Source organism: Nansenia antarctica (assembly GCF_963989245.1).
Source record: "Nansenia antarctica genome assembly, contig: SCAFFOLD_284, whole genome shotgun sequence".
Lineage (NCBI taxonomy): Eukaryota > Metazoa > Chordata > Actinopteri > Argentiniformes > Microstomatidae > Nansenia > Nansenia antarctica.
The window spans coordinates 1-10,000 of record NW_027663163.1 but is presented as its reverse complement, the minus strand read 5'-3'; the positions used below and the strand labels follow the sequence as shown (position 1 = coordinate 10,000).

The window sequence follows — 10,000 nt, the reverse complement described above, 5'->3', positions numbered from 1 at the left end:
ACAGGAGGATCCTGAGCTGAAGCTACTGCTCAGTGGGATTCAGCCTAAGAATGAGCTGGAGAGCTCTGAAAGTGGTTGTTTTCTCTTGGAGGATGTGTTGGTTCGTCAATGGCTTCCTCATAATGATTGTTCTGTGAGTGACCCAGTTTTCCAGGCAAAATTTACTGGTCCCTACTCTGTTGTACGACAGGTGTCCAGACAGAATTATTTGATCGATGCCCCTAGCCGTAGAGGGTCTACACAGACCACAGTGCATGGGGTGTCTCCATCTCCGTCCACTCCTGTGGTGGCAGCAGGGGGGGAGGAGGATGTGAGTGGGCCTGGAGACGGTGTTTTGCGTCCTCGGCTTAAGACCATGAGACATTGGCTGAGTTATGTGTTATTGTTTGAGAACTGTTTGGTTTCTGTTTGGCACTGGTTTGGGCTCTGCAGCACTTTGATGTTTATGTGGGAAGGGGGGGGTCTCATCCAGTGGTTGTTTGTTCAGATCATAACCCCCTGACCTTTTTGCATACTTTGCAGAGTCCGAGCCAGCGCCTTACCAGGTGAATCAATGCTGCCGGTCTAAAACTCTTGTCCTTAATCTCTTTTTCTCTTGCTCCTCCCTCCTTAAATAGAGCTTTTCCAGGTACCAGGAATTGCTGGAGGGTGGGCAGGTTGTAGGGGAGGTTGGGATTTGACGTTTAGGCTGTGTGTGGCAGAGATCACCGTTTTTTTGTTGCCATAGACTCTTGTTATTATTTGTATTATTTGTAATCTGGGAAACAAATTAGCAGAGACCTTTTTAGTAGGCCTCTGTTTTAAGGGGGGGGATGTGACGATCCACACTGGTACCACCAGTGGGCGCCAAACATCTATTGTCTTGTTGACCCTCTCTCTTGGTTCCTGATGGGCACAGGTGAAGGTGATCATCCTGATTGTCCCAGGAACTTTAAGAGGGGGTCAAATTGATGGACTCGGTCTCTTCCTGGTCAACCAGCAGCCTTTTTGGTTGTTGTTATGATTTACTTTATCATTCTTTCCATTTAACCTATTATTCTTTAATAAATCTCCTATTATTGTTCTCCATGTGTCGTCTCCCTTTTTGTCACCTTGTCCTGAGCCAGGCAAGCGTAACACTCTCCCTCTCTCTCTCTCCCTCTCCCTCTGTCTCTGTCTCTCTCTCTCTCTCTCCTGGCTGTTCTCCTCCACCCCTCTGTTATCCAGCCCTATTTCAGGCACTAACACGTGGCGCCTGTGGCTTTGTGTCTTTGCCCTGGGCAGCAGCCAGCATCTCCCTGGTACTGTGCTGTATGTCTGCCCTAACCTGCCCTGCCCTACCCTACCCTGCCCTACTCTACCCTACCCTGCCCAACCCTGCCCTACCCTGCCCTACCCTACCCTGCCCTACCCTACCCTGCCCTGCCCTACCCTACCCTACCCTGCCCTACCCTGCCCTGCCCTACTCTACCCTACCCTGCCCTGCTCTACCCTACCCTACCCTGCCCTACCCTACTCTACTCTACCCTACCCTATCCTGCCCTACTCTACCCTACCCTGCCCTGCTCTACCCTGCCCTACCCTGCCCTGCCCTACTCTACCCTACCCTGCCCAACCCTGCCCTGCCCTACTCTACCCTACCCTACCCTGCCCTACCCTACCCTATCCTACCCTACTCTACCCTACCCTACCCTGCCCTACCCTACCCTGCCCTACCCTACCCTACCCTATCCTACCCTACTCTACCCTACCCTACCCTACCCTACCCTACCCTGCCCTACCCTACTCTACCCTACCCTGCCCAACCCTGCCCTGCCCTACTCTACTCTACCCTGCCCTGCCCTACCCTGCCCTGCCCTACTCTACTCTACCCTGCCCTACCCTTCCCTACCCTACCCTACTCTACCCTGCCCTGCCCTACCCTACCCTACTCTACCCTACCCTGCCCTACCCTACCCCTCCCCTACTCTACCCTACCCTGCCCTACCCCTCCCCTACTCTACCCTACCCTGCTCTACCCTACCCTACCCTACCCCTCCCCTACTCTACCCTACCCCTCCCCTACTCTGCCCTACCCTACCCTACTCTGCCCTACCCTGCACTGCCCTACCTGCTCTACCCTGCCCTACTCTACCCTGCCCTGCCCTACTCTACCCTGCCCTGCCCTGCCCTACTCTACCCTACCCTGTCCTACCCTACCCTACCCTGCCCTGCCCTGCCCTACCCTAATCTGTCCTACTCTACCCTACCCTGTCCTACCCTGACCTACCCTACTCTACCCTGCCCTACCCTGCCTGTGTACTATCCTGTCTGTGTACTATCCTGTCTGTGTACTATCCTGTCTGTGTACTATCCTGTCTGTGTACTATCCTGCCTGTGTACTATCCTGCCTGTGTACTATCCTGTCTGTGTATCCTGCCCTACTCTACCCTACCCTGCCCAACCCTGCCCTGCCCTACTCTACCCTACCCTGCCCTACCCTACCCTACCCTATCCTACCCTACTCTACCCTGCCCTACCCTGCCCTACCCTACCCTATCCTACCCTACTCTACCCTACCCTACCCTGCCCTACCCTACCCTATCCTACCCTACTCTACCCTACCCTACCCTACCCTGCCCTACCCTGCCCTACTCTACCCTACCCTGCCCAACCCTGCCCTGCCCTACTCTACTCTACCCTGCCCTGCCCTACCCTGCCCAACCCTGCCCTGCCCTACTCTACTCTGCCCTACCCTTCCCTACCCTACCCTGCCCTACCCTACCCTACTCTACCCTACCCTACCCTACTCTACCCTACCCTGCCCCTCCCCTACTCTACCCTACCCTGCTCTACCCTACCATACCCCTCCCCTACTCTACCCTACCCTGCCCTACCCTACCCCTCCCCTACTCTGCCCTACCCTACCCTACTCTGCCCTACCCTACTCTGCCCTACCCTGCACTTCCCTACCTGCTCTACCCTGCCCTACTCTACCCTGCCCTGCCCTACTCTACCCTGCCCTGCCCTACTCTACCCTACCCTGTCCTACCCTACCCTACCCTGCCCTGCCCTGCCCTACCCTAATCTGTCCTACCCTGTCCTACCCTGACCTACCCTACTCTGCCCTACCCTACTCTGTCCTACCCTGCCTGTGTACTATCCTGTCTGTGTACTATCCTGTCTGTGTACTATCCTGTCTGTGTACTATCCTGTCTGTGTACTATCCTGTCTGTGTACTATCCTGCCTGTGTACTATCCTGTCTGTGTACTAGCCTGTCTGTGTACTATCCTGTCTGTGTACTATCCTGTCTGTGTACTATCCTGTCTGTGTACTATCCTGTCTGTCTGTGTACTATCCTGTCTGTGTACTATCCTGCCTGTGTACTATCCTGTCTGTGTACTATCCTGTCTGTGTACTATCCTGTCTGTGTACTATCCTGTCTGTGTACTACCCAGGCAGAGAACACTCCCCTGTCCCCCAAGGGGCCCACTAACATGGGCAGACATCTCTTCTCCACCAGTAGTGGTGGTCTAGGAGATAGTGAGTTGGACTGGTGATCGGGAAGGTTGTGAGTTCAAATCCTGCCTGAAACACCACAACTAGTGTGCCCTTGCTTGAGTAGTAAGACACGTAGCCCTCAGCTACTCCAGGGGGGGAATGTCCCTGTAATCTGTAATTGCAAATCGCTTGTAAAGCGTCTGTCTGCTAAAAATGGCTAAATTCTCAATTCTCTCCAGGTTTGTGGCCCAGAATGTGATGCGTCTGCAGAAGCTGTCGGTGACTCACATCCTGAACACGGCGGAGGGGAACTCCTTCATGCACGTCAACACCAACGCGGAGTTCTACACCGGCACGGGCATCACGTACCACGGCATCAGGGCCAACGACACGAAGAAGTTCAACCTCAGTGCCTTCTTCGAGGAGGGAGCCGACTTCATCGAGAAGGCCTTGGCGCACAACAACGGCAAAGGTGGGCAACCCTGGTGCTTTCTCTTTCTTTGTTCTCCCCTTGTTACCCTCTTTGTTACCCTCTTTTTGCCCCTTGTAGCAGAGGTGGTTTGGGATTGTGACAGCAGCTGGTGAAAGCGGAAACAGGTTGGCAACCGATCAGAATGTTCAAAAAACGTTTTATTCTGGAAAATGGAGATACATTTCAATTTGTTGTTCGTTGTTGGAAATCAACGACACACTCGCTAGTCGAGCCAAAACATTGCGATGAAATGGATTCGGTGAGTAATCCCCACTGCTCTACACTAACTAGGTGGGTAATTTTTTTTATTCGGTGCCTTTTCCGTCCCCAGTACTAAATCATGTTGTATTTTGTCTAAATTTGGACAAATACTAATTCCATTAGGTTTTTCATGTATAGTCAATTATTATTTATTATGAATACAATGATATGGGCTTCTAAGTTGTTGTTTACTACATTTTAAAAGCTTTGGTTAAAGATGTAAATTGGATTTTGCATGGGATTTGGGATGTCCCCAGTGTTGTTCATTCAACTTCAATCCCAAAAATAACTATTAAAAACATATACATTTCCAAATATGTTATTATTATTTCATTTTCCTGAACAATATCTATTGAAATCAAATATAGTTTTTATCATTTTTTTTATTTTGTACAAAAAATTAAGGTTTTGCTTACAATATTGCTTGTCCCTGCGATCACTGTCCACCCTGTTATGCTGTGTTAATGTCCCTTTTAAAATAAAACCATATTTCTCAATCACATCACTCTCATGAGGTGACATCACATCAGTGGAGGGGATTTCAAATGTGGTAAGCTGTGTGATTTTCTACCTCTTTTACCATCTGATTTTTATGTTTTTATCCAGTGAGTTTAATGTGGTTGACCATAACGTGTCCACCCTGTTATGCCTAAATATTGAGGAGATCAATCAAATTGAATAATTTCAAAAAAAGTATTTAGTGCAAATTAGATTCCTCATCAAGTATTCATGGTCATTCTAGGCATTATGCTAACACAAGCAGGCTAAAGGCTAACTTTAACTCAAAATGTCCACCCTGTTAGTGTCCACCCTGTTATGTGTCCACTCTGTTCTGGAGACACTCGCCCTATTCAACTACAGAGGGTATTCTAAATAAAATAAAATGTAGGTGCCTGAGCTCGACCACTATGTTTTTCAGCAAGCTAGATATGTCCTTTATATAATAGAACATTAAAATATAGATAAATCAACAATTTCTTTTTCACAGGTTATGAAGTCCAAATGGCACCGTATAACAATGTCCCAGGTAGTAGTGGGGATTACTCACCAAATCCATTGCATCGCAATGTTTTGGCTTGACTAGTGAGTGTGTCGTTGATTTCCAACAACGTTGACATTTATCAACATTTTTCAGAATAAAAGTCTGAACATTTGGTCGGTTGCCGACTTGTTCCCGCTTTCACCAGCTCCCCTCACAATGACCCTCTCTCAGGATGACCCTCTCTCAGGATGACCCTCTCTCAGGATGACCCTCTCTCAGGATGACCCTCTCTCAGGATGACCCTCTCTCAGGATGACCCTCTCTCAGGATGACCCTCTCTCAGGATGACCCTCTCTCAGGATGACCCTCTCTCAGGATGACCCTCTCTCAGGATGACCCTCTCTCAGGATGACCCTCTCTCAGGATGACCCTCTCTCAGGATGACCCTCTCTCAGGATGACCCTCTCTCAGGATGACCCTCTCTCAGGATGACCCTCTCTCAGGATGACCCTCTCTCAGGATGACCCTCTCTCAGGATGACCCTCTCTCAGGATGACCCTCTCTCAGGATGACCCTCTCTCACGATGACCCTCTCTCAGGATGACCCTCTCTCAGGATGACCCTCTCTCAGGATGACCCTCTCTCAGGATGACCCTCTCTCAGGATGACCCTCTCTCAGGATGACCCTCTCTCAGGATGACCCTCTCTCAGGATGACCCTCTCTCAGGATGACCCTCTCTCAGGATGACCCTCTCTCAGGATGACCCTCTCTCAGGATGACCCTCTCTCAGGATGACCCTCTCTCAGGATGACCCTCTCTCAGGATGACCCTCTCTCAGGATGACCCTCTCTCAGGATGACCCTCTCTCAGGATGACCCTCTCTCAGGATGACCCTCTCTCAGGATGACCCTCTCTCAGGATGACCCTCTCTCAGGATGACCCTCTCTCAGGATGACCCTCTCTCAGGATGACCCTCTCTCAGGATGACCCTCTCTCACGATGACCCTCTCTCACGATGACCCTCTCTCAGGATGACCCTCTCTCAGGATGACCCTCTCTCAGGATGACCCTCTCTCAGGATGACCCTCTCTCAGGATGACCCTCTCTCAGGATGACCCTCTCTCAGGATGACCCTCTCTCAGGATGACCCTCTCTCAGGATGACCCTCTCTCAGGATGACCCTCTCTCAGGATGACCCTCTCTCACGATGACCCTCTCTCAGGATGACCCTCTCTCACGATGACCCTCTCTCAGGATGACCCTCTCTCAGGATGACCCTCTCTCAGGATGACCCTCTCTCAGGATGACCCTCTCTCAGGATGACCCTCTCTCAGGATGACCCTCTCTCAGGATGACCCTCTCTCAGGATGACCCTCTCTCAGGATGACCCTCTCTCAGGATGACCCTCTCTCAGGATGACCCTCTCTCAGGATGACCCTCTCTCAGGATGACCCTCTCTCAGGATGACCCTCTCTCAGGATGACCCTCTCTCAGGATGACCCTCTCTCAGGATGACCCTCTCTCAGGATGACCCTCTCTCAGGATGACCCTCTCTCAGGATGACCCTCTCTCAGGATGACCCTCTCTCAGGATGACCCTCTCTCAGGATGACCCTCTCTCACGATGACCCTCTCTCAGGATGACCCTCTCTCAGGATGACCCTCTCTCACGATGACCCTCTCTCACGATGACCCTCTCTCAGGATGACCCTCTCTCAGGATGACCCTCTCTCAGGATGACCCTCTCTCAGGATGACCCTCTCTCAGGATGACCCTCTCTCAGGATGACCCTCTCTCAGGATGACCCTCTCTCAGGATGACCCTCTCTCAGGATGACCCTCTCTCAGGATGACCCTCTCTCAGGATGACCCTCTCTCAGGATGACCCTCTCTCAGGATGACCCTCTCTCAGGATGACCCTCTCTCAGGATGACCCTCTCTCAGGATGACCCTCTCTCAGGATGACCCTCTCTCAGGATGACCCTCTCTCAGGATGACCCTCTCTCAGGATGACCCTCTCTCACGATGACCCTCTCTCAGGATGACCCTCTCTCAGGATGACCCTCTCTCAGGATGACCCTCTCTCAGGATGACCCTCTCTCAGGATGACCCTCTCTCAGGATGACCCTCTCTCAGGATGACCCTCTCTCAGGATGACCCTCTCTCAGGATGACCCTCTCTCAGGATGACCCTCTCTCAGGATGACCCTCTCTCAGGATGACCCTCTCTCAGGATGACCCTCTCTCATGATGACCCTCTCTCAGGATGACCCTCTCTCAGGATGACCCTCTCTCACGATGACCCTCTCTCAGGATGACCCTCTCTCAGGATGACCCTCTCTCAGGATGACCCTCTCTCAGGATGACCCTCTCTCAGGATGACCCTCTCTCAGGATGACCCTCTCTCAGGATGACCCTCTCTCAGGATGACCCTCTCTCAGGATGACCCTCTCTCACAATGACCCTCTCTCACGATGACCCTCTCTCAGGATGACCCTCTCTCAGGATGACCCTCTCTCAGGATGACCCTCTCTCAGGATGACCCTCTCTCACAATGACCCTCTCTCAGGATGACCCTCTCTCAGGATGACCCTCTCTCAGGATGACCCTCTCTCAGGATGACCCTCTCTCAGGATGACCCTCTCTCAGGATGAGTAGCCTTTGCTAAGACCTTCACCCTTGCGTTAGCCCCCAAAGCTAATGCTCAGGCTAAGGTGGGTGTTTGGTGAGCGGGATACTCGAGGATCGGTCCCAGTCAAGGTTTCACTCTTATTCTCAACATATTCAGCGCAGCGTAGCGCAGCGTAGCGCTGAGACCTCTACAGTCCTTTACTGTGAAGGGAAAGATCAAAGGACAATGTGGTTTGCATTTCGCTTCAGTCATCTTCTTTCAAAACTAGTTTGTTCCTCCGGGTTAAAACAGTAACAAAGAGCTCTGAAATACAAGACAAAGGAAGATACATGTCCCTTCAGGGTATGGGAAATAAGACATGCTTCAGGAGTAGCTGGTACCTCCGGGGCATGGGGAGTAAGACATGCTTTAATGATGCAATCTCGATGTTGTCGTTCCTCTGGCTTTACAAGGTAGAGATGAGAGAGAGGCCAGAGATATCTCTATGTTCTGCTCTGGTGCTGAACACTGTTTCTCAGGCTAAATCAGCTCAACACTGTTGCTATCAGATGTTGTCATAGTCAATTGACTTCAGTCAGGACGGTCCGCTGTTCGAGCCCCTGTTGAAGGTGGCAGACCCAGCTCCCACGCTTTTGCTGTGGAGGTTACAGACTTTGGCTGCGTTCGTAAATTCGCTCTGAGAGCGCCGGAGCGCACACTGGGGTTCAACGTCTTAAAGGGACATAAAGTAATTTGATTGGACAAGAGGCATTCCATGAGTGCTGATCAGATTCCAGAGCGAATTTACGAATTTACAGGTTTACTGGAGAGGGTGTGGGATGATTCTACTGCCACAGAAAAAGAACACAAAACAGGAAATATGGTTGTTAAGACAAGATAACGGCAGACTTACATGACTCAGCCACTTTAGACACTTTAGACACTCTCCACCCCCACAGGAGAACAACAATCTATCTCAGATCACAACACTGCATGGGTCTTGTCGTGTGTGTGTGCGTGTGTGTGTGTGGGGTTGTGTGTGTGAGTGTATCTCTGTGTGTGTGTGTCCGTGTCCGTGTCTGTGTGTGTGTGTATCTGTGTGTGTGTGCGTCTGTGTGTGTGTGTGTCTGTGTCCGTGTGTGTCTGTGTCTGTGTGTGTGTGTCCGTGTCCGTGTCCGTGTGCGTCTATGTCTGTGTCTGTGTCTGTGTATGTGTCTGTGTGTGTGTGTCTGTGTCCGTGTGCGTCTGTGTCTGTGTCTGTGTCTGTGTGTGTGTGTCTGTGTCTGTGTGTGTGTGCGTCCGTGTCCGTGTGCGTCTGTGTCTGTCTGTGTGTCTGTGTCCGTGTGCGTCTGTGTCTGTGTGTGTGTGTGTGTGTCTGTGTCTGTGTGTGTGTGTGTGTGTACGCGTATTTCCGACACACGCATGCATGTTTTGGAGGAACAACAACACTCTATCTGAGAGCTGCTTGGTCCTCTCTCCTAAATGCGCTCCAGAGTGTTGACACACCCCAGGGGGGCGGTTTAATTGCTGCTCTGAACCCTGTGTTTTATGGCATGGATTTAATGTCATCTCTGACACGGAGGAGCAATTATAAAGCATCTTAATTCCCAGCCAATTTGGCAGCAGCACCCCGGACAGCAGTAAATCAGGAGAGATGGCTACAGCAGAGAGGAGGAGGAGGAGGAGGAGGAGGAGCAGGAAGAGGAGGAGGAGGAGAGAGAGGAGGAGGGAGGGGGAGGAGGAGGAGGAGAGGGAGGAGGAGGAGGAGGAGGAGGGAGGAGGAAGAGGAGGAGGAAGAGGAGGAGGAGGAGGAGGAAGAGGAGGAGGGAGGAGGAGGGGGAGGAGGAGGAGGGGGAGGACACTAATCTCTCCAATGAGATGCTTCGTGCCGCAACACCGCCCCCCCCCCCCCCCCATCGAACACTGGATCATCCTTCAGCACATCAATGAGTTGTTCTTGACATTTTGTGATCCCACCCCCCCCCCCCCCCCCCCGAGATAGGGTAAAGGTCAGGGTTGGTGTGTGTGTGTGTGTGTGTGTGTGTGTGTGTGTGTGTGTGTGTGTGTGTGGTGTGTGTGTGTGAGAGAGAGAGCTGCAGATGATGTGAGTCTAATGAGAGGATACAGTGAGGCCCTGCATTGATCCTGGGAGGCTGCGTGACTGGGGAATGAAGAGGTCACAGAAAGGGGAGGGGTGGAAGAGAGGGAGAGGAGGG

General features: G+C 51.7%; 1 pseudogene across 1 annotated transcript in view; it reads left to right on the top strand.

Moving 5' to 3' along the window:
• The window catches only part of LOC308175254 (dual specificity protein phosphatase 3-like), a 17,137-nt pseudogene extending 13,205 nt beyond the window's left edge, over positions 1–3,932 (top strand). Inside the window, exon 3 of the transcript in view lies at positions 3,700–3,932. The product of the transcript in view is annotated as a dual specificity protein phosphatase 3-like (transcript). The remainder of the gene's footprint in view (positions 1–3,699) is intronic.
• The last annotated feature ends 6,068 nt before the right edge of the window (positions 3,933–10,000 follow it).